The sequence below is a fragment of the Bombina bombina genome, chromosome 4 (genome assembly GCF_027579735.1).
Source record: "Bombina bombina isolate aBomBom1 chromosome 4, aBomBom1.pri, whole genome shotgun sequence".
NCBI lineage: Eukaryota > Metazoa > Chordata > Amphibia > Anura > Bombinatoridae > Bombina > Bombina bombina.
The window spans coordinates 869,773,847-869,799,073 of NC_069502.1; the positions used below are offsets into that span (position 1 = coordinate 869,773,847).

A 25,227-nucleotide genomic window follows, 5' to 3' on the forward strand; every position below is an offset into this window, starting at 1 on the left:
TTTCTAAGTTTAGTGATTTAGGTAGTCTAGTCAATGCACACTGCTTCATGTGTCATTTATCTGAGTGACTATCCAGAAAAACATGGATGTGGCACTGACAAGGTCAATCCTGACATCCTGCACTGCCTGTCATATTACATCACGCAGCTATTCTGTACTAGTAGTACATAACACTAATAGTTATAGTACATAATACAAACTAGTGAACTCCAGACACACAAAGCTATTTGAAAGGAAATTTCAACTTTATTGCTCGCAACTTTGAGCGGTCCCACCGCAACACCACCGCTTGAATACCCCCACACCACTCCCAGATGACTCTCAGAAGGCTTGTTGCTCCCCACACACTCTGCAATCTCTTCCAAAATAGCCATTTTACAGGCATTCTGTGGTCTGCCTCTCATCCTCCCTCTCCGTCTCAGTTTTCATTACAAATAGAGCATTTTTTCCCCCCAAAAAATTGCGTACTCTCGCGGTTTTTAAACCGTGGTGGTTAATCACGGTTTAAATCCGCAACCGTGAAAAACCGTGCAGCCCTACTTTTAACAGTACCTACATTTAAAATATGAGTGTATCAACATACAATTAAGGGTCTTTGGGTATATTTATATATCTAAGATCTGCACATAGGGACACCCTCTCATGAAACTTAAATAAATGCACACATTCGTGCCAGGTGATCACTTGGCTACTGAAACCTATATAGGGACCCCAGATTCCCCCGGGGATGACAAAACACATTGGGCCACTTCATAACCACTTGAGATACAGAGGGATCCCCAAACAGGTACAAGAGCTCGTCCACCAGAGGTTTACATGTAGTCATCACCCGCACTCCAGACATAGACATTGTAGTGATGTTCACTCTGTTTCTCTGCAATGAAAAAGGTTAAGCTCTGTTTTTCTTTAATATGAATTTTCTGATTTGATTTACAAGCAAAACATTTATTACATTCAGAACATAAAAATCTTTTCTCTCCTGTATGAATTCTGATGTCTGATAAGATGCAATTTCTGAGTAAAATATTTCTCATTCAGAACATGAATATGCTTTCTCTCCTGTATGAATTTTCTGATGGTCAATAAGAGATGATTTCCGAATAAAACATTTCCCACAAACAGAACATGAAAATGCCCTTTCTCCTGTGTGAATTTTGTGATGCATAATAAGATCTGATTTCTGAGTAAAACATTTCCCACAGTCAGAACATGAAAATGCCTTTTCTCCTGTGTGTATTTTGTGATGCATAATAAGAGTTGATTTCTGAGTAAAACATTTCCCACATTCAGAACATGAAAATGCTTTTTCTCCTGTATGAATTTTCTGATGATCAATAAGAGTTGATTTCCGAGTAAAACATTTCCCACAGTAAGAACATGAAAAGGCTTTTTCTCCTGTGTGAATTTTGTGATGAGTAATAAGATCTGATTCCCGAATAAAACATTTGCCACAATCAGAACATGAAAATGCTTTTTCTCCTGAGTGAATCTTCTGATGCATAATAAGATTTGATTTCTGAGTAAAACATTTCCCACAAACAGAACATGAAAAAGCTTTCTCTCCTGTATGAATTTTCTGATGATCAATAAGATTTGACTTCCGAGTAAAACATTTCCCACAGTCTGAACATGAAAATGCTTTTTCTCCAGTGTGAATTTTGTGATGCATAATAAGATATGATTTACGAGAAAAACATTTCCCACAGTCAGAACATGAAAATGCTTTTTCTCCTGTGTGACTTTTGTGATGCATAATAAGATATGATTTCCGAGTAAAACATTTCCCACAGTCAGAACAGGAAAATGCTTTTTCACCTGTATGAGTTTTCTGATGATCAATAAGATTTGATTTCTGAGTAAAACATTTCCCACAGTCAGAACATGAAAATGCCTTTTCTCCTGTGTGAATTTTGTGATGCATAATAAGATATGATTTCTGAGTGAAACATTTCCCACAGTCAGAACATGAAAATGCCTTTTCTCCTGTGTGAATTCTGTGATGTCTAATAAGATATGATTTCTGAGTAAAACATTTCCCACAGTCAGAACATGAAAATGCCTTTTCTCCTGAGTGAATTTTTTGATGCGTAAGAAGTTCTGATTTCCAAGTAAAACATTTCCCACATTCAGAACATGAAAATGATTTTTCTCCTGTGTGAATTTTGTGATGCATAAGAAGATATGATTTCCGATTAAAACATTTCCCACATTCAGAACATGAAAATGCCCTTTCTCCTGTATGAATTTTCTGATGATCAATAAGATTTGATTTCCGAGTAAAACATTTTCCACAGTCAGAACATGAAAATGCTTTTTCTCCTGTGTGAATTTTGTGATGCATAATAAGATATGATTTGCGAGTGAAACATTTCCCACAGACTGAACATGAAAACGCTTTCTCTCCTGTATGAATTTTCTGATGACCAATAAGATCTGATATTCGAGTAAAACATTTCCCACATTCAGAACATAAATTTCCTTTGTGACTTCTTTGCTTTTGGAGAAGACTGAAAGAAGCATCTGCACTCTGACTAGGATAACTGCAGTTTGTGAATTCACCTGTTTATAAGAAAAATGAGAATAATGTTATTTATTATTGGCATAAATATTTTCTTTTGAGAACATTTTAACTATTCTGAATAAGTGTCTCTCATAAGGGTAAGGGAATGGCTATGACCTCTAGACCTTTTCCCAGCCTCCATGCTAAGGCTTAAGGGCAGTTTACTGGACATTATGGTCTATTTTTAAGGATGCCGCTGCATTCCCTATTTGTCAATCACTAAAATAAATAGAAAATAATATCAAACTTTTACCTATTTCATTTAAATGATGTAGAGCTTATAAATTATATTTATAGACAATGTTAGTAACACAATTATTTAAGATCCAAAACTACTCTTTATAACTGTTGCTTATGTGCACAAATTATTTAGCTTTATTATTATTATTATTATTCTTAGAATGTTGCATTTATACCATGTCCTTAACTTGTAATGAAATTTATCTACACATCAGATTAACATTTTATATAAAAAAAGAAATGTATATTATTTAAAATTTACAATTTAGTGAACATAAACAAATATTTCTGGAATTAATTTTGGTATTGTATTTTTATATATGGCTTTCAAAATGATGTTTACATAAAATGTAATTAAAAAAATGACTTCAGTCACAAAACTATAATTATTGTTTGGGTGAACAAATGTTGCTTTAGTGCTTGCTTCCTATTCACTTCATGCTGTTTGATCTCTATGCAATATATGCATTTTTAATGTAGTTAAATATACATTTTCTAAGCTTATGCTAAATAATTCAGTGGCATGAAAGTTACATAAAAACAACAACTTTTTTCCTGAAATAAGGCAAAATTCAAATTTAATTTCAAAACTCCAAAGTAACCAATACCTTTGGAGAGTTCCAATGCACTTTAAATAAGCACACTCCCCAAAAAGCCCACTCCCAGGAATTACTCCCATATCAGTTATGGGTTGGCTTAAAGTGCCATAAATAATTTTGAGTTATGTGCATATTATAAAAGGGTCAACTGAGGTAAAACAGTGTGTGAAAAAAAGTGAAAAAAAAAAGGTTTTAATAAAATTTCCAAAAATCTGCAAAATGACTGTGACTCTGCCCCCTACCGTGCACAAATGCATTCTGAAGAAGCTATAGCCTGAATAGCACCTTCCATATATGGAAATGCCCAGGGGGTGCTTGCTGCAAACAAAACTATACCTGAATTAAAGGGGTTAATGGGGGTTAAAACAGAAACCTGTATACAGGTAAGCTTTGGCTGCATTATATATTTAGAAACTTATGTTAGTTCATACTAGTTTATGACCCTTTAAAGCATAAAATGAAGCAAAGTTGTATTTCTTAGGTAAGTACTGCTTTTATTTGTTTGTTTTTTAATCATCTAATTTTAAAATACAAAATATGTCCCTTTAATGCAAAGACAATGTAATCTTTAAAATGTACTAAAACTAAATAATAGAATTACTTGTACTTCAATGTCATCTTTAAATCCATCAGGTGGTCTCCTTGACTTAATGGTAGAGTAATCCCTTAGATCATTTCTCCTTATTAGACTTTATATAAATTATGGTCCTTTTCTGTATAGGGCATTGGAGGACAGACAAATTTGTTTAAAACAAAGAGGCAGCCCAGAAAATTTAGGAGCCAGTAATTTTGAAGTCACTGTATACCAATCTGAGAAAAATGTAAATTATTAAATAGATAAATTAAAACAAGAATGTAAGTAATAAATAAATAAGGGATAACAATACTATATCAGAAATCTAGTATTATGAAATTTCCAGCCAAGCTGACTGTTGCCTCTGCAGGGCAGTGCCATAATGTAACCTAGGTTTTGCTTACTTATGGCTAGATTATGAGTGGATCGCTAGATTATCACCCGCAAACGGGCAAATATGCCCGTTTGCAGGCACGCAATAAATAACCAGCCATTACAAGTGGCTGCTTATTGCTACAGCGAGCTCGCGGTAGCATTTAGTGCTTAGAAAATTAAGCCGATCCGATCTCTGGCTAATTTTCTAAAAGTGCCCCAAATGCCCTCAAAATAGAGGGCATCATATTTTTTTTATTAAAAATAAATAGCATATTTCAAAATAAAACTGCACTAGGCAGTTTTTGGGGGTCTAAAGTTTCCATAGACATTGCGGTCTATGGAAACTGAATGTGTATAACCATTGGAGCCTATGAAAGCGCGCTCTGAGCACAATGCTTCTCCTAGCAATGTGAAAGCGAGTTTGGGTTCGAATTGCGCTTTACTTGTAATACCAGTCCACAATAGCGTGTGCTGGTATTTTTACTCAGTGGAGCGCTAATATCGCAGTAAATGACAAACCAGGGCAAATGAATAGAAAAACAAGTCCTGCCATCAGCTGTACAGAATAACAAGGATGGGGCTCATAGACCATCATGAACTATATTATCAGGTATCATGATAGCAAGAGTCCACAAGATCATAACGTGGGATAACACTCCACTTCACTAGAAGGAGGTAAAAATACATCTACAGATCAGATCTTTAATTCCTCTGACTCTCCCACAATCCCTCAGTCATACATATGGAAGAGTAGAGAGAAAAAAAAAACAACTAGAAATACAGGAAAGGAGAAAGTAGAAGTGCAAAACAAGTCCTGCTACCAGTTGTACAGAATAACAAGGGTGGTGCTTGTGGACTCTGGCTATCATGAAAGAAACAATCAGGTAAGCATGAATTTTGTGTTTATTCATAATATGGTAAGGGTCAACAAGATCATCATCACATATGGGATCTTATACCCAAACTGTGAAGGACACAAGACTACTATTAGTCTTCCGCGCAGTCAAGTATGTCTTATGTACAATAAATATACCAAATATCACAAGGAAGTATAGAAATGAAATAAATGTGATAATATAATGCTACAAAATAAATAAGTGAACCATAAAGTAAAAGTTCATATATAAGGATATGTTCGTTGTCTTTGGGTTAATTTCTCCACTCCTCTGCGTTCCTCCGTGTGCTCTCAGAGAAAAGTAAACAAAATATGCAACATAGTGTAACTCTGTAACCACTTGAAATGGAATAGTTCTGCTTGTTAACGAGTGATTACTCACATTTGTTGGAGCTTAAAACCAAGCTCAGGGAAATGCGCACTCCCACTTTATACTGGTGGGAAAACAGTTACTCTCAGGCAAATATCTTAAAAACAAATATTTATTAAAATATATAAAAGCCGTCACAAATACAACCAAACCACCTATGACATAGGGTAAGTGAGCAATATTAAGTATAAGATTACTCAAAAGAGCAGTTCCAAGTCCTTCAAGGAAAAAGCTGATCCAGCGAAACGTACGTCGGAATTGTAACGATAGACTCTCCAGTGCGTCTTTACACTTGCCTGTACACCTGGGGGAGGAGCGTTCTTCTCTGGTATTGCGAGGTGGAGGATTTAGCGGTTAAGGTTCTGCTTTTCTATCCATCTCCATCCAGGACTTGGAACTGCTCTTTTGAGTAATCTTATACTTAATATTGCTCACTTACCCTATGTCATAGGTGGTTTGGTTGCATTTGTGACGCCTTTTATATATTTTAATAAATATTTGTTTTTAAGATATTTGCCTGAGAGTAACCGTTTTCTCACCAGTATAAAGTGGGAGTGCGCATTTCCCTGAGCTTGGTTTTAAGGTCCAACAAATGTGAGTAATCACTCGTTAACAAGCAGAACTATTCCAATTCAAGTGGTTACAGAGTAACACTATGTTGCATATTTTGTTTCCTTTTCTCTGAGAGCACACGGAAGTATGTCTTATAAATTAAGGCCTTAAAGTGAAAGTAAATCCTAGCGTTATACAAACGCTAGGATTTACTATTGAAACAAATAAAGGGCACTTTCATTCATGAAGTATAAGATACTTCATGTAGAAAGCTCCTTTATTTGATTCAATCGACCACCGCTTTTAGCTGCTACAGCTGCCCACGGCTAAAAAATTTTTTGGCTAAGAGGTGTCGTTTTCACCTCTTAGCCAATAGCCGTGCGGTAAATCCGGCTTGGCGCCCATGGGAGCAGGATTTACCGCACGGCTATTGGCTAGGAGGTGAAAACGTCAACTCTTAGCCAAAACATTTTTTAGCCATGCTCTGCTGTAGGACCTAAGAGCAGCGATCGACTGAATCAAATAAAGGAGCTTTCTACATAAAGTATCTTATACTATGAATGAAAGTCCCCTTTATTTGTTTCAATAGTCAATCCTAGCTTTTGTAAAACGCTAGGATTTTCTTTCACTTTAAGCCAAATAACTAAAGTAACTGCCGAAGCTTTGTGGCTTTGTGTTAGTAAAATGGACTAACAAAAGAAGAAGAGAGTCTGAAGGATGTTGTGGCTTCCACACAGAACTTTCGAATTCCTTGACACATAAAGGTTGTGAAGAAATAATTTCTTAGTATTCCTATGAGTTGGGCACATGGAGGGAACCACAATTTCCTAATTAAGTTTAAGTGGAGTATCTTAAAAATCCCCTGAACCAGTTTAAGACTCCAGGGAGGAGCAACTGGCTGAAGCACAAGCTTAATTCTACTCAAGGCCTGATCTAAAGTCTGAATATCAGGAATTTTGGCAATTTTATTGTGATACAGAACAGATATGATCAAATTCTGACTCTTAAGGTAGTTTGTGATGCAGGCAAGACGCCATAAGACCTATTGCTGGCAAACCCTAATGTCAGGCATTCCATATATCTGATTATATGGCACACTTTCTTCATCTCCAGGAAACTCTGATATGGATAAGATTGATGACTTAAGTAATTATCTGCTGTGACATTTTCTGACTGAAATCAAATGGATTCCTGTCAATACTGTACAGCCCCGAAGATTGTGTGGAGTTCCAGTATATTTATTGCTAACCTTGCTTCCCGAGGAGACCAAACTGCCTGCACTCACAAAGTCCCCCAACAGCTCATCAACCATATAAGTTGTCATCTGGCATGATCACAGTCCAGATTGGTTGAAGAAAGGAGGTCCCCAGGACAAGGGATTGGTGTGCCTATCACCATGTCAAGGACCATCTTGTCTCCTGATCTCACAGAATCTTATGAGACAGGTCCTCATACTCTCCATTATACTGCTAAAGTAGTGATAACTGTAAAGGCCTGAGATAAAACCTGGCAAAGCTTTTGAAGCAGCCCCCATGAGGCCTTCCATGCACTGATCAACAGAAGGAATAAGAGTATGATGAAGTTGAGCACACATGCTGCAATTTGTTCCTGCATTATTCTATCAGACACTAGGCATAACTGAGTCTATGATCAACCCAAGGAAAGAGCTCTTTGGCAGATTGATTCACAAAACATGACTACAAAGCAGTTGAAGTAGAATGTGTGTTTAACAACCTATTGAAGAGAAAGTGCCTGCACCAGAATATCATCTAGATATAGTATTACTGAGATTCATTGAGCCACTACCTAAATCAAAAAGGCTCCCCAGGACATTGGTAAATATGCGGGGGGCTGTGGCAAGACCAAAAGGGAGCGCCTCAAATTGGGAATGCTTGTTTATTAAGGCAAACCTCAGGAATTTAAGGTGGTCTTATGAATAGGAATGTGCAAATAAGCATCTTTTAGGTCAACGGTAGACATAAATTGAACCTCCTGTACTAAAGGAACAATAGCATAAACAGTCTCCAAACTGGGAACTTTCAGGAATTCTTCAGAATTTTGAGAACCATAAGAAGTCGAAATGTACCATCTATCTTTGGAACTATAAAGAGGTTGTAGCAGAACACCTGGTTAAGTTCTATTGTGAGAACTGGGGTAATCACTCCCCTTTGTTCCCAAATCTACAACACAAGTCAGGAAGAATTTTGCCTCAAAGGATCTGAAGTAAATTGAAAAATAAAATCTCCCACAGGGAGGTCTGAAAACTGATTCAGTACCTCTGAGATATAATGTTCAACACCCAAGGGTCGGTAATACATATGTCCCAACCCTCTCAAAACAATGTAAATCTGCCCCGTACCAGAAGCTTATCTGGAGTGGGGTCAGCACCTTTATGCAGACTTGGAGATGGGAGTGAACTTACTGGCCTGCTTAGCCTTGGACTAGGCAGCATTAGGTTTTCGTGAAGTCTTGGGTGACCCTGATCATCAAGTCGAGGACGGACCAGTAATTTGGAGCTTGGATTGTAAAAAGGTGCAAAATTGTCCAGAAAGTCTGCTTTTACTTCTAGTGACTGCAGTAATGGCTGCATCTAGTCCAGGGCCAAATAACTTACCCTGAAAAGGAAGCAATAATAGTATGCTCTTTGAAAGTATATACACAGACCAATATTTAAGTGATAAGGCACATCTATGTAGAACAGCAATAGCATCATTCTTAGCATTGCTGTGTTTTTATCATTACAGCTAGTTACTCTTAAGGTATTTCAGACAATCCTAGATTTCTTCCAAGGATAATTCACTAGCCACTAACACAAGGTACATTGCCAGCTGGTAGAAACAGGAAATCTGCCAGCTTAAAAAGACCTCCTATGGAAACCTTCAAGTTTTCAGTTCCTAGGGTCTTTGAAAGAGGCAATATTTGAAGTGGGCCTACATGGTGCATACAGTGCGCTCACTGAAACTAAAAATAATTTCCGTGTAGACACACTTCAAATATTGCCGTGGGGACCTAAGTTTTACTACACTTATACTAACTACCTCAGCCGATGTAGTCTCAACAGCTGATAGCTGGTGAGACAAACATGGGGGCTACCCTCCTCGCAACCTTCACCTTGCTGATTCGAACACATCGATCTTGTGTCGTCGTGTCCAAATCAACGTGCAGGCTACTTCCACTAACACGCCCTGCTAACTCACCCTGAACGCCTATATGTACATCACATCCAACCTACACTCCCTCTGCACCACCTCGCTATCTCCCACCAACCGTCTACACCCAAGTCACATCTAACCTACACTCCCCCTGCACCAACCAGCTAACTGCCCTTGACCGCCTTCACCTACTTCACACCTAACCTACACCTCCCTGAACGCCCAGCTAAGTCCCTAATACTGCCTACACTTGCGTAATATCTAACCTACACTCCCCTGGGACCCCCCAGCTAACTCCCACATAGTGCCTACTGTCAGAAAAATTGCTCATTATAATAAACTATAATAAATAGTAAACCTCCCCATCATAACTATGAAGCAATGTTGCTAAAATTATAATCTATGTTAAAATAATGTGTCATAGATATGAGATAAAATGCCAACTGCCAGAGGGCTGGAAAAACATCGCCGGCCTAGCCAGGATCCTAGAACTCAGCACCAATACTGGAATTGAGCCCTGGTCTGCCTCTTCTTAAAAGGGGTGCCAATCGAGCAGGGTGCAGGGGATCAAGTCATCCTTTTAGTATGTTGTTGGCAATTTGACGAGGCACCTAGGAATACTGTTTGATTGGAGGTGCTACCTTCTGGGAGGAATGGGGGACCGAAATTGAAGTGTCCTACATTGCTCCCAGATGATAGTACCCCCAAACAAATGGTATCCCTAGATGCCTCATCAAATTGCTGACAATATACTATAAGGGTGACTTGATCCCCTGCACGATTGGCACCCCTTTTAAGAAGCTGCGGACAGGGGCTCAATTCCAGTCCGTCACTGAGTTCCAGGAGTCTGGCTAGGCAAGCAAGGTTTTGCCAGCCCTCTGGTGTTTACCACATCTCCTTGACAAAATATGTATTTTCATGTACAATGTAGATTATTTAAAGTATTGTAGATTTCTTAAAAGGGATTAAAATGGTTGCTTGCTATTATTTCAAACATAAAAATATATATTTGAAAAGCAAAATGTATGCTTACCTGATAAATACTTTTTTGGCATGGAGAGTCCACAAATCCATTCAATTACTAGTGGGAATTCAACTCCTGGCCACCAGGAGGAGGCAAATAACACCCTAGCAAAGCTGTTAAGTATCACTCCCACTTCCCATAAACCCCCAGTCATTCAGCCAAAGGAATATGGAAAGAGAAGAGGACACAAAGGTTATAGAGGTGCCTGAGGTTTAGAAAATAAAAAAAGCCATCTTAAAAAGAATTTAGGGCGGGTCGTGGACTCTCCATGCCCGGAAAGAAAAGAATTTAGCATCATCAGGTAAGCATAAATGTTGTTTTCTTTCCAATGGCATGGAGAGTCCACAAATCCATTCAATTACTAGTGGGAACCAATACCCAAGCTAGAGGACACAGAATAGAAGGGAGGGAGAACAAGGCAGACGGACCTAAACAGAAGGCACCACTGCTTGAAGAACTTTCCTCCCAAAAGAAGCCTCAGCTGAGGCAAAAATATTAAATTTGTAACATTTTGAAAAAAGTATGCAACGAGGACCAGATGGCCGCCTTGCAGATCTGTTCCACAGAAGCCTCATTTTTAAAGGCCCAAGAAGAAGAGACAGCCCTAGTGGAATGAGCCGGAAATCTCTCAGAAGGCTATTGTTCAGCTGTCTCATAAGCAAACCGAATAACACTTCTCAACCAAAAAGAAAGAGTAGTAAAAGTGGCCTTCTGGCCCTTACGCTTACCAGAGAAGACAACAAAAAGGGCAGTAGATTGTTGAAAGTCCTTAGTTGCCTGCAAATAGAACTTCAGAGCACGCACAACATCCAGGTTATGCAATAGGCGTTCCTTCTGAGAAGGAGGATTAGGACAAAATGAAGGAACAACAATTTCCTGATTGATGTTACGTTCCGACACCGCCTTAGGAAGAAATCCCAACTTGGTAAGAAGAACCGCCTTATCCGCATGAAAAATAAGATAAGGGAGATCACAATGCAGAGCCGAAAGCTGTGAGACTCTAAGAGCAGAAGAAATAGCAAGAAGAAACAAAACTTTCCAAGATAATAATTTAATATCAACTGAGTGCATAGGCTCAAATGGAGCCTGCTGCAGAACCCCAAGAACAAGATTAAGGCTCCATGGTGGAGCGACGGGTTTAAACACAGACCTGATTCTAACCAAGGCCTGAACAAAGGATTGAACATCTGGCAAGTCTGCCAGAAGTTGGTGTAAAAGAATCAAAAGGGCAGAGATCTGACCCTTCAAAGTACTGACTGACAAGCCCTTCTCCAGGCCCTCCTGAAGAAAGGACAGGATGCAGGGGACCCTTACCTGACTCCAAGAGAAACCCCTAGATTTGCACCAAAAAAGGTATTTACGCCATACCTTATGGGAAATCTTGCGAGATACCGGCTTACGAGCCTGAAGCATGGTATCAATAACCTTTTCTGAAAAACCTTGTCTAGACAAGACTAGGCGTTCAATCTCCAAGCAGTCAGCTTCAGAGAATCTAGGTTTGGATGGAGGAAAGAACCTTGAAGTAGAAGGTCCTTTCTCAGAGGCAACTTCCAAGGAGGAAAGGACGACATCTTTACTAGATCCGCAAACCAGATTCTGCGAAGCCAAGGTGGAGAGATTAGAATCACCGTCGCCCGGTTCTGTTTGATACGAGCTATCACCCGAGGAAGAAGGGCAAACGGAGGAAACAGGTAAATGAGACCGAATTCCCAAGGAACTGCCAGAGCCTCGACCAGAGCTGCTTGCGGATCCCTTGATCTTGACCCGTTTTTTGGAAGTTTGGCGTGTAGACGAGACGCCATCAGATCTAACTTCGGAACTCCCCACCTGAGGGTTATCATTGAAAATACTTCCAGATGAAGAGCCCACTCCCCTGGATGAAAAGTCTGTCTGCTCAGATAATCCGCTTCTCAGTTGTGCATCTCTGGTATGTGGATGGCAGAAAGATGACAATTGTGAGACTCTGCCCACTGAAAAATGCGAGTCACCCCCTTTATAGCTAAGGAGCTCTGAGTTCCTCCATGGTGGTTGATATATGCCACCAAAGTGATATTGTTCGATTGGAATCTGATAAACCGGACCAAACTCAGTTGAGGCCAAGCTATCAAAGCATTGAAGATTGCTCTCAACTCTAGGATATTTATAGGGAAGGAAGACTCCTCCTGAGTCCACAGTCCCTGAGCTCTTAAGGAACCCCAGACTGCTCCCCAGCCCGACAGGCTGGCATCCGTGGTCACAATCTCCCAAGATGGTCTCAGGAAGCATGTGCCCTGGGACAGATGGTCCTCGGAGAGTCACCAGGAAAGAGTCTCTCATCTGGTTGTCCAGGACTATCCTCTGAGAAAGATCCGAGTGGTCTCCGTTCCATTGTCTGAGCATGCATAACTGTAGAGGTCTCCGATGGAAACGAGCAAAAGGAATATTGTTCCCAATAAACTCTCAGACATCTAGACCAAAAGCAAAATAAACAATGTCTGATAAATGTGGATAATAATGGCAGTAGTAAAAAAATAAGACACAGGTTCTGTATAGCAGCAACTCCAGTTACTACAAGTAAAAGATACATAAAGTGCCAAGATACAGGTATTTGCACCAGTAAATAAATAGGTTATCTAATATTAGTCCTAACTACCCATCTTATTAGGAGAGCGGCACAAAAATAACAACATTAGGTATCAGAAGAGGCTATGTGTTTCTGTCCATTCTCATTAAAATTAAACAACTCTTTGTTGGTGAGTGCTATTAGGGTGAGCCAAGATGTATGATGATCCACAGTAGATCAATTTACTAAACAAGAAAAGTTACTTTATGCTAAACTGTCACATAGGAATTTATTACTCACCTTTGGTAATTGGAATACTGCTCACATACGGCTCCTCTCTATTCTCAATCTTTGTAACAAGTAAAGGTTTCACATGAACATATCCTGTATGGACATAAATCACAGGTTAAGTGAGAAACAAAGCCCTATATGGTGCCAAAATAAATAAATTTCTTAGTAAAAAGATCCATAGGTCCTGCTGCTCAAAACTAACTTAAAGGGACATAAAACCCAAATTTTTGTCTCATGATTCAGATAGAGCATACATTTGTAAACAACTTTTCAAATTACTTATATTATCAATTTTGCTTCATTATCTTGATATACTTTATTGAAGGAGCAGCGATGCGCTACTGGGTGGTAATAGAACACATTGGTAAGCCAATGGCAAGAGGCTTATATGTGCAGTCACCAATCAGCAGCTAGCTCCCAGCAACGGAGCCTACCTAGGTATGCATTTCAACAAAGGATAATAAGAGAACAAAGCAAATAAAATACATTGTTTTTGGTAAAATTGTATGCTCTGTCTGAAAGATGGGGGGAAAATGGGTTTTATTTCCCTTTAACAGCAAATAACTCGAGTAAAAGATATTTTATAGCAACACCCCCCAAAACAAACATTTACAATTATAAAATAAATATTATTCTAATGAAATCTGAAATGCACTGCAGTGTAGTGTATGTGTCTTTAAAGGGACATTAAAACTAAAAATGTTATTTCATGATTCAGACAGAGAATACAATTTTAAACAAAATTCCAATTTACTTATATTTTCTAATTTGCTTCATTATTTAGATATCCTTTGTTAAAGAAATAGCAATGCACATGAGTGAGCCAATCACGAGGCAGATATGTGCAGCCACCAATCAGAAGCTACTGAGCCTATCTAGATATACTTTTCAGAAAGGCATATCAAGAGAATGAAGCAAATTAGATAACAGAAATAGATTAGAAAGTTGTTTAAAATGGTATTCTCTATCTGAATCAAGAAAGAAAAAATGTGGGTTTAAAGTCCCTTTAAACAAAGCATAAAAATAAGTGTTTTATAACCCAGTTTGGTTTCTTCGTTCTCATATTTCTATAACCCATATTTTAAAGTAAGAGGTTTGTATTTAAACTACACGAAATCCATATTCTGACAAAATTATGATTTTTGACATAGTTATAATTGTGCTCTGTGTGTGTGTTTTTTGGGGGCAGGGGCTCTTTTGCCATTTTAACTACATGCCACTGATAGGAATATGAGGCTTATCACTGAACATTGACAAAAGGTAACTACAATCTAAAAGAGTGGGAAAAACTTATCAAATTAAAATATTTCTATGAGACAAGGTGCTAATCCTCCAAAAATAACAATTAAATTACACAAAAAGAGAAAGTATGGGGGCTTACAGCACTATTCCCTACTGATAAATCATAGCCTTTATTAAATTAAAATCATTAACAGAAGATAATATCACATCTAATCATCCTGCTCACATATAACCCTCAAACTGGGTAAGGTTACTGAATAAGAAAATAATGCCAAAACTTGTTTGCTGCACTGTCTTTTCTAACTTGCCTCTCCACTATCCCACCTGATGCCGAGGTCCCAGTATATTGGCCAGGACTCTTTGGGATTAGCGTGATGCTTTCTTTTTTAACTTTTTCTATTTATTTTCTTATTCACTCTGCTTTTTTCAGTACTATATAACCTTACCCAGTGGGAGGGTGGTATGTGAGCAGGGTGATTAGATGTGATATTACCTTCTGTTAAAGATTTTAATTTATTAATAAAGGCTATGTTTTATCAGCACTTTCTCACTTGTGTGTAATTTACATATATGCAAATAATAAGGTCTCTGCTACAGCCTCTGCCCCCCCCCATGCAGTTTACAGTGACATGAGACCCTGCATTGGAAATAAAAGTCATCTGCCCCTCTGAATGGTGACAGTAGCTGGATACTGAGCCCCACTAGAGCAGCTGCTTCCCGCACCCAGAACTAGGATGAACAGACTGAGCACTCACTGTGTGATATGGCATCAGGCACATGTATGACAGGATCATTATAGGCCAGTAGAACAGTGTGTGATGTATAAATGGTGGTGGGAACTCAGCTAGATGACCAAGCAAGGAGCAGAGTAAGGGAAGGTTACACAGGGCTGTAAATCTCATAAATTAATGTCTGTTATAACCAACACGCAGATTTTATACCTGTTTAACACAAGGCCAGATTATGTGTCACATATATGCATTTTCCTTTTTGTCCCATTCCCTGTAGTTAAATAAATTAGTACCTAGAGACCTGAGGGTCCAGTAATTCTCCATCATCACATCTTTATAAAGCTCTTTTTGCTCTTCAGTTAAACAGCCCCACTCCTCCTCTGAGAAATAAACTGCAACTTCATCAAACTCCATTTGTTCCTTAAATAAAAAAAAATCAAACCATAAAAATAGGATTTAACTTGTAAAGTTTAAACCACACAGAGCAAAGTGACTGTGACAATGACCATCCAAACAAATCCAGAGCTTAGCCAGTGGGTTCTGCTGTGTGTGTTGTATAAAGGCCGCTTGGCAGGAGATGTCACACAGAACTGCAGATAAGTGACATTATGACTAATCATCCTTACCTCCCCAGTAAGCATGTAGAACTCTGAGAAGTATCTTCTTGTTGGTCACACGTGAATCAGCTAAACGCTCCGAGAGTTGGTTTTGGTCCTAATGTGACACTAAGTAACAGGTATTCACCTTGTCACTCACAGTAACACTGACCTATAACTAGAGAGGAGGGTGTACATGTTACATATTGAAGAACCACTAAATACAGTAGTAATGAATAACTGACAAATACACAATAAAAAGACAATACAATGATTTTGGACTTCCTGTGGAAGCTGCTAGCTAGAACATATGTTAGCTTTGTGCCCGAGTTACAAGGGGTGGCTGAAAACCATACCCACATAGCTCTCCTATCCTTGGCCTGAAGAGGGATACTGTGTGCCTGGATTATAGATCTTGCATAGCAGTGACAAGAGCGAGGGAGAGTAAGTCTCCTTGAAGGGTGTTATCTACTCGTTTGTATTATTATAATTTTTTTGTTTCATTTGATTGTATGCTATTTACACTTTTGTTGTCACTCAGATTTCAGTGTGGTGTATATATTATTACTGATTGATAGAAAAGTTTGTATTTTATGCTAAACAAAATCATCAGCGATGCCACCGAAACAGAAGGAAAAAAAAAAAAAAAAGTATTGACACTTGCGTAGATTTAGGAAGTGAACTACATCACTTGATACATTAATTCTCTGATTTCATTTTAACTCAATTTGATCTTGTTAAAAAAGAAATTGCTAGTGTGACAGAACTACAACCATCCATAGGGACCTTGTGTGACCCAGTGCCCTCTATTGGTTGAATCACCCCCAGGACCGAGCTTAACACAGCATCCTCTATTTTTTGAACCATGACACTGTATATAATTGCACCCTCTATTGGTTGCAAAGTCATCACCAAAATGTGTACAGGAGAAAAAGGACTCATTTGCAGTGGCAGAGGTCTAGGCTCTGCTTTCTGGTTACACTTTTCGCTGCAGGAGAAACCTATTACCCAATAGCTAACACTAAGTGCCCAAGTGTCTTTTTAAAGGCAAAAAAATCATAACTGATATTTGAAGAAAAAGCAAGGCAGAGGGATTGATACCTACCTGGGAGTTCACCGAGACCAACCCAGCTGGGGGAGATATAGTCTATTGGTTTGACCCCGGTCTCAGCAACAATTGCTCAGGTGGCAAACCAATAGTTCAGGGGCTGTCCCAGGGTTTGCACGGAGCAGAAAGGATGGACCACATAGTGGGACAGGTCTGGATTCCAAGATGGGGACCAGTCACCTATGTTACAATTACAATTGGCGGCAGCGGCTATCAAATAACTGAAGGACACAGTAATATTTCAGTAGTGAAATGAGGTTTATTGGATTAACAGAAAATGTGCAATATGCATCAAAACAAAATTAGACAGGTGCATACATTTGGGCACCCTTGTAATTTTGTTGATTTTAATACCTGTAACTACCTAGCACTGATTAATTGGAACACACAATTGGTTTGGTGAGCCCATTAAGCCTTGAACTTCATAGAAAGGTGCATCCAATCATGAGAAAAGGTATTTGAGGTGGCCAATTGCAAGTTGTTGTTCTCTTTGACTCTCCTCTGAAGAGTGGCAACATGGAGGCATCAAAACAACTCTCAAATGACCTGGAAACAAAGATTGTTCAAAATCATGGTTTAGAGGAAGGCTTGAAAAAGCTATCGCAGGGATTTAAGCTGTCAGTGTCCACTGTGAGGAACATAGTGAGGAAATGGAAGACCACAGGCACAGTTCTTGTTAAGGCCAGAAGTGGCAGGCCAAGTAAAATATCGGAGGTAAAGGATGGTGAGAATGGTCTAAAACAGCCCACAGACCACCTCCAAAGACCTACAACATCATCTTGCTGCAGATGATGTCACTGTGCACCGTTCAACAATTCAGCGCACTTTGCACAAGGAGAAGCTGTATGGGAGAGTGATGCAGAAGAAGCCTTTTCTGCACACACGTCACAAACAGAGTCGCTTGAGGTATGCAAACGCACATTTGGACAAGCCAGCTTCATTTTGGAAGAAGGTGCTGTAGACAGATGAAACAAAGATTGAATTATTTTTTCATAACAAGGGGCGTTATGCATGGCGGCAAAAGAACACAGCGTTCCAAGACAAACACTTGCTACCCACAGTAAAATTTGGTGGATGTAACATCATGCTGTGGGGCTGTGTGGCCAGTGCCGGTACTGGGAATCTTGTTAAAGTTGAGGATCACATGGATTCCACTCAATATCAGCAGATACTTGAGAATAATGTTGAGGAATCAGTCACAAAGTTGAAGCTACGCCAGGGCTGGATATTTCAACAAGACAACGACCCAAAACACTGCTCAAAATCTACTCTGGCATTTATGCAGAGGAACAAGTACAATGTTCTGAAATGGCCATCCCAGTCCCCAGACCTGAATATCATTGAAAATCTGTGGGGTGATTTGAAGCGGGCTGTCCATGCTCGGCAACTATCAAACCTAACTGAACTGGAGATATTTTGCAATGAGGAATGGTCCAAAATACCTTCATTCAGAATCCAGATACTCATTACAGGCTATAGGAAGCGTCTAGAGGCTGTTATTTCTGCTAAAGGAGGCTCTACTAAATATTGATGCAATATTTCTGTTGGCGTGCCCAAATTTATGCACCTGTCTAATTTCGTTTTGATGCATATTGCACATTTTCTGTTAATCCAATAAACCTCATTTCACTACTGAAATATTCCTTTGTCCTTCAGTTATTTGATAGATCAAAATGAAATTGCTGATCCAAATACCCAATTATTTATAAATGAAAATCATGGAAATTGTCAGCGGTGCCTAAACTTTTGCATACGACTGTATATATACACATAATTTTAGGGAAACAAAGAATAGTTGATTATACATATACATGTATGTGCTCAGACAGATGAAAGAAGATAAAGAAGATAATAAAATTAAGAAAAATTAGGAAAACATTCCGTCTAGTGGGCAAACACAGTTACAGTGTTACATAGTATATTATAACAATGTATACATACAAAATCACATAGGTGACTACATATGAACTTAAGTTAATCTAATATAGTCAAGCAATGTGTTAAAGTATATCACATATATAAATACACATGAGTCTAGACGGATCTATACAAATTTAAAAAATAAAATACAAAAGTATATACAAAGAGTAATATGAGCTTGAGCAAGTCCAAAATCTCAATACTGCATATCAGGCAAACCATGCCACATAGTGGACCCTGGGTATATATAGATGATGCAATATACTCATAAATTCTTAAAGGGCCACTCTAAGTAAATATTTTCTATGCCTGTTACTAACTAACTACCCCAAATACACTTTTTATCAATAGCATTTCATTAACATATCTCTATCGTATATCAGAAATCTTGTCTGCAAATTTAATTGTTTTCCAAACCCACTCCGTGGGTATCCTTTGCTCTGTACCAATCCGTTTACAATACCTAGGTTTCAAAATGGCGCTTTAAACACAAAGTTATTGGTTTAAGTATTTTGAACATGCAGTGCTGAAAATAGTGGGCAGGATAACGTGACATCATTGGCGAATAAAAGATATAACTTTTAGAACGTTATGAAACTTCGTTTTGGAGAAAATATAGGTCAGTAGGTTTTAATTAATGTTTATTAACTTTAATATGTTAGTTGTTTAGCTTAAAAATTATAACAGAAATTAATCCTTTAATGTTTAAAAACATGGGATACGATATATAGCAAAGCACACAGGACTTGTACTAAGTCCAAAGGTTAATATTAGATCTATTCTAAGTTATAAACTATAAATTATAGAACTTCTATAGTGTTTCATTTTTCCCAGTGATCCATGATGTTATATTCTGAACTGAAGCCAGACGGAAGTCTGGTACATAGCTTAAATATCCAGAACGTTTCTCTTCTATTTAGTTATTTTAGCCTCACCAGTTCAATGGATTGCCATTTAAAATGTATCAACAGATGTATGATGAACATGTATGAAGTGTTTGGCTAACGCCTAGCATTCTTTCAAACAATTAATGTTGCTGAGGTGCTCACGTATCCTAGACCTTACTTCCCTGGTGGTAAGCCCAACATACTGAAGTCCACATAATACACAAGAGATAAGATAAACCACATAGCACATGCTACAGTTTATGCATTGAAAGGTTTCATACCTCTTTCCCGTAACATAGAATTCAAAATGGGTATTCACTTGGATGTAGTCACAAGCTTTGCACCTTGTGCGCCCACATCTAAAGGTTCCCTTGTGAGTTAGCCAACTGCTAGTTCTGATTGGATTCGGTAGGACAGTGGGAGAGAGAATATTGCCTAAGGTAATGCCAAGTCTGTAGGAGAAACTACAGCCTCTCTCTGCTACATATCTTTTAATTTATCGTCTGCTAATAGAATAGGAAAATGTTTTTTAATGATACCACAGACTTCTGGATATTGGTCACTATGGCTAGTTACAAATATTATTTTAGGTGCATATTCTGCTACACCTGATATGGGTCTAATATTGTCAGCCAAGAGCTGTTGACGTGGGATCTGATTTACCTCTCTCATGGTGTCAAATATCAACTTTTTGTTATAGCCTCTTTCTTTAAGCTGTTTACTTAAAACTCTACGCTACTCTTGGTAATGTTCTTCTCTTGAGCAGTTGCGCTTCATTCTAACAAACTGTCTTTTTGCAATGGCTTTATAGATGTGCTTAGGGTGATTGCTGGCTGAATGAAGTAGGTTATTTTTGGCAATAGGTTTGCGATATGTTCTAGTCTCTATCCTCCCTAGAGTACTATTAGAATATAGAGTGACATCCAAAAAATTCACATTTGTTTTATGCCATTCCATTGTAAATTCAATACCAACATAATTAGAATTTAGGTAATCCAAAAACAAGAGGGCCTTATTCTGGGACCCTCTCCACACCATAATGAGGTCATCAATAAACCTCCTATAGAAAAACACTAGGTGTCTAACGGGATTTCTATATCCTAAGGATAGCCCATGATATTCCCCTAGCTGGGCATCTGGGATGGAACCATACCCTGCAGCGGGTGACTCAAGCCTTCTATTAGCCTGGCGTCACTGATGACGTTCATATCTCCATATCACCCCCAGACTAACTAACTGTCTCTGTTGGCGTTTTAATGGGATCCTGAAACAGATGCTCAGGACTTTTATGGAGACTCAAGAATTGGAGTCCGGGGACTCTTAGACCTGTTGAGGGAGCACTGGGAGGGAAAACCTTAGCTGAGGATACCCCCATAGTACCCTATGTGTTCAAATTTCGTGACTGGCTGGAGCAGCTAACCGGTCTAGTTCAAGACAATCTTTGAGCTGCTCAGATCAGACAAAAAGTCTGGCATGATTGAGGAGCTTGGAACTGCGAGTTCTGGGTAAGCCAGAAAGTCATTGCACTCAGACTGGCCCAACAAAACAAACTTCAGGCGGCCTGGGAGGGTCAATACCGGATAGTAGAGAAATAATGTGATAGCACTTATGTGACCGTCAAATATTGTGATAAAAGGGTATGACGTACCTTTCGCATGAACATGCTAAAGGAATACGGGAATGGGAGGAGACCGTAGCAGTGATATGTGCCCATCCATGGAAGATACTGAAAGATCTACCCTTCCTGACTTGCTGGAGGAAACTTGTACTATTAGCTCTATAGAACAAGTGGAAATTGTTGACGGGCTATCCCCAGCCATGCAGGAACAAGCAAATGAATTACTAGCCAGTCGTGATTAAGTTCGGAAAAACTGGGCATCACTCTCACCTTGAATCCCATCAGGTAGAGACCTCCGGACAGGCCCAACAGATATGTTGGCAAAGCTTAGGGAGATGACAGAGTTAGGGATTATTGAGTTAGGGATTATTAAGGGACAGTAAACCTACTAAATAATGTTTCCTGAACTCTTGCTCCTGGCTCTACTGAGCGTGTCTTTTTTTTCATAAGAGCTTCGTGGGCATGCTGTCTAGTCACAGCGAGCCTGATCGCGCCATTAAACTGAATGTAGCTCACTTCCGCTAAACTAAACTAGAGCAATAGCCATTAGAAGGGCTTTTTGTAGGGCATTGCCCTAAAGTTATCTAGCTCTTCTTCACAAAAAATAAATACTACCCACCCCCAAAAAAGTCCATTAAAAAAACCTACTCTAAAAATTTCCCTGAAAAGGGCATGTGGCTGGGCATTTATCTCTTTTGCTGCCCCAAAAAAAAAACAAAAAAAAAAAAACCTATTCTAAAAAATCCTATCACTAAAACCCAAAAATTGTACTCACCAAAGTTGTATCTGGCTCCTTTGTAGCGGTGGCGGTCTATCTTCATTTCAGCGGCGGTCTTTTATCATATTTTTTTTTTAATTTTCTGATTTTCAATCCCCGACATCCTCTTTATGCGGTCACCTGCCGCACACTTTGTTTTGAATGCAAGTTATCCCCTTTCTATATAGGGACCCTTGCATTCCTATTGGCTGATTTTCATTTTCAAATTCAAATCAACCAATAGAAAACATTCATTCTATTGACTGATTTGAATTTGAAAATCAGCTAATAGAAATGCAAGTGTACCTTGCATGCAAAACTCAGTGTGCGGCGTGTGACTGCATAAAGAGGATGTCGGGGACGGAAGATCAGAAGATGGATGACGATAGAAGACCACCGCCGCCACGTAGGAGCCGGATTCAACTTTGGTGAGTACAATCTTTGAGGTTTAGTGATAGGATATTTTGGGTGTTTTTTCTTTTTGGTTTCTTTCAGAATAGGTTTTTTTTTTTGCCAGCTAAATGCCCTTCTAAGGAAAGGCCTAATGGTTGTGGCGGTTTGGAGGTTAATAGTGTAGAGGAGTATTTTGCGATGGGGTTGTAGCAGTTTAGAGGTTATTATTGTAGAGGGGTACTTTGCAGTGGGTTATGTGGTGGTTTAGGGGTTAATAGAGTAGGGGGCTTATGGTGATTCAGGTTAGCATTTAAGTATGTTTTGTTTCTGCTTTTCTCGCTAAATTAAAGTCTATGGGGCGTGCCGGTTAGCGAGTGAGCGAAAAAACTAAATTTATGCTTATCAGATAAATTCCTTTCTTTCCTGGCAGGGCAGTCCATGACTTTATTCCTTACTGTTGCGAAATACAACACCTGGCTACCAGGAGGAGGCAAAGGCACCCCAGCCAAAGGCTAAAATATCCCTCCCACTTCCCCTTATCCTCCCAGTCATTCGGCCAAGGGAACAAGGAAATATAGGAGAAAATCAGGGTATAAAAAGGAGCCAGAAGAAAGTATAAAAAGGGAGCCGCCCAAACAAAATAACTTACGGGCGGGGTCGTGGACTCTCCCTGCCAGGAAAGAAAGGAATTTATCTGGTAAGGGAAAACCATACCCAAGTTCCAGAGGAAAGTGAAGGAATAACGGGAGGGAACAAAAAGGAGGTGGACCCTAATCTAAGGGCACCACAGTCTACAAAACATTTCTCCTAAAAGCTGCTCAGCTGAAGCAAACACATCAAACTTGTAAAATTTAGAAAAAGTATGTAAGAAGGACCAGGTAGCCGCATTACAAATCTGCTCCATAGAGGCCTAATTCTTAAAAGCCCAGGAAAGAGCTACTGCTCTAGTGGAATGAGCCGTAATCCTCTCACGAGGCTGTTGTCCCTCTGTCTCATAAGCTAGGCTAATGACACTCCTCAACCAAAAAGAAAAGGAAGACATATTGGCCTTCTGACCCCTACGTTTACCTGCATAGATGACAAACAAAGATGAAGATTGTCTGAACTCCTTAGTAGTCTAAAGGTAAAATGTCAAGGCACTAACCACATCTAGATTGTAAAGCAAACGTTCCTTCACCAAGGAAGGATTGGGACACAGGGAAGGAACAACAATCTCTTGATTAATGTTTCGATCTGACACCACCTTAGGAAGGAAACCTAACTTAGCACATAAAATCGCCTTATTGTCATGAAAAACTAGGTAAGGGGGATCACACTGCAAGGCTGAAATCTCAGAGACCCTGCGAGCAGAGGCAATAGCCAACAGGAACCCAAGCTTCCAGGATACATTTTATTGTCAACAGTATGCATTGGCTCAAACGGAGCCTGCTGCAACACACGAAGAACAAGGTTGAGACTCTAAGGCGGAGCCACCCTTCTAAACACAGGCCTGATCCTAGTCAAGGCCTTAACAAAGGACTGTACATCCGGAACCTCAGCTAATCTCTTGTGCAGCAACACCGACAGGGCCGATAGCTGTCCCTTCATGGAACTAGCAGATAGACCCTTCTCCAGTCCATCCTGGAGAAAGGATAAAATTCTGGCAACCTTAAAGGGACAGTCAAGTCCAAAAAAGCCTTTCATGATTCAAATAGGGCACGTAATTTTAAACAACTTTCCAATTTACTTTTATTACCAATTTTGCTTTGTCCTCTTGGTATTCTTAGTTGAAAGCTATACTTAGGAGTTTCATATGCTAATTTCTTAGACCTTGAAGGCCTCCTCTAATCTAAATGCATTTTGACAGTTTTTCACCACTAGAGGGCATTAATTCATGCGTTTCATATAGATAACATTGAGCTCATGCACGTAAATATACAGAGGAGTGAGCACTGATTGGTTGAAATGCAAGTCTGTCAAAAGAACTGAAATAAGGGGGCAGTTTGCAGAGGCATAGATACAATGTAATTACAGAGGTAAAAAGTATATTAATATAACTGTGTTGGATTGCAAAACTGGGGAATGGGTAATTAAAGGATTATCTATCTTTTAAAACAACAACAACAGTTCTGGTGTTGACTGTCCCTTTAATCTTATGCCAAGAAAAACCACGCTCTTCACACCAGTGCAGATAAGTCCGCCACATCTTATGGTAGATGCTTCAAGTAACCGGTTTACGAGCTTGAATCAAAGTGTCAATAACACTCTCAGAGAAACCTCTTTTGGTAAGACTAAGCGTTCAAAATCTAGATTCTCTGAGGCTGCCTGCGTGGCGATTGATGTTGGAAAGGACCCTGTAGTAGCAGGCCCCTGCGACAGGTTACCTCCAAAGAGGAGATGAGGACATCCCCACCAGATTCGCGAACCAAGTCCTTCACGGCCATGAAGGAGCAATTAGAATCACCAATGCTTGCTCCTGTTTGATCCAAGCTACCACACGGGGGAGAAGAGGTAATGGAGGAAATAGATATACGAATCTGAACCTCCAGGGAACCGCTAGAGCATCTATTAGTTATGCTTGAGGATCCCTCGATCTCGACCCGTACCTGGGTAGTTTGGCATTTAGACGGGAGGCCATGAGGTCTATCTCCGGGATCCCCGATCTGGAGCATATCTCTGCAAATACCTCGGGGTTGAGAGTCCATTCCCCCGGGTGAAAAGATTGCCTGGTGTGGATTTCTGCTTCCCAGTTGTCCACACCCGGAATGTGAATCGCTGACGGCAAACAGTTGTAGGTCTCCGCCCATTCCAGGATCTGAGAA

At 39.4% G+C, this 25,227-nt stretch overlaps 1 pseudogene; it reads right to left on the reverse strand.

Moving 5' to 3' along the window:
• Positions 1-224: 224 nt before the first annotated feature.
• LOC128657360 (gastrula zinc finger protein XlCGF26.1-like) overlaps positions 225-25,227 on the reverse strand; it is a 55,320-nt pseudogene continuing 30,317 nt past the window's right edge.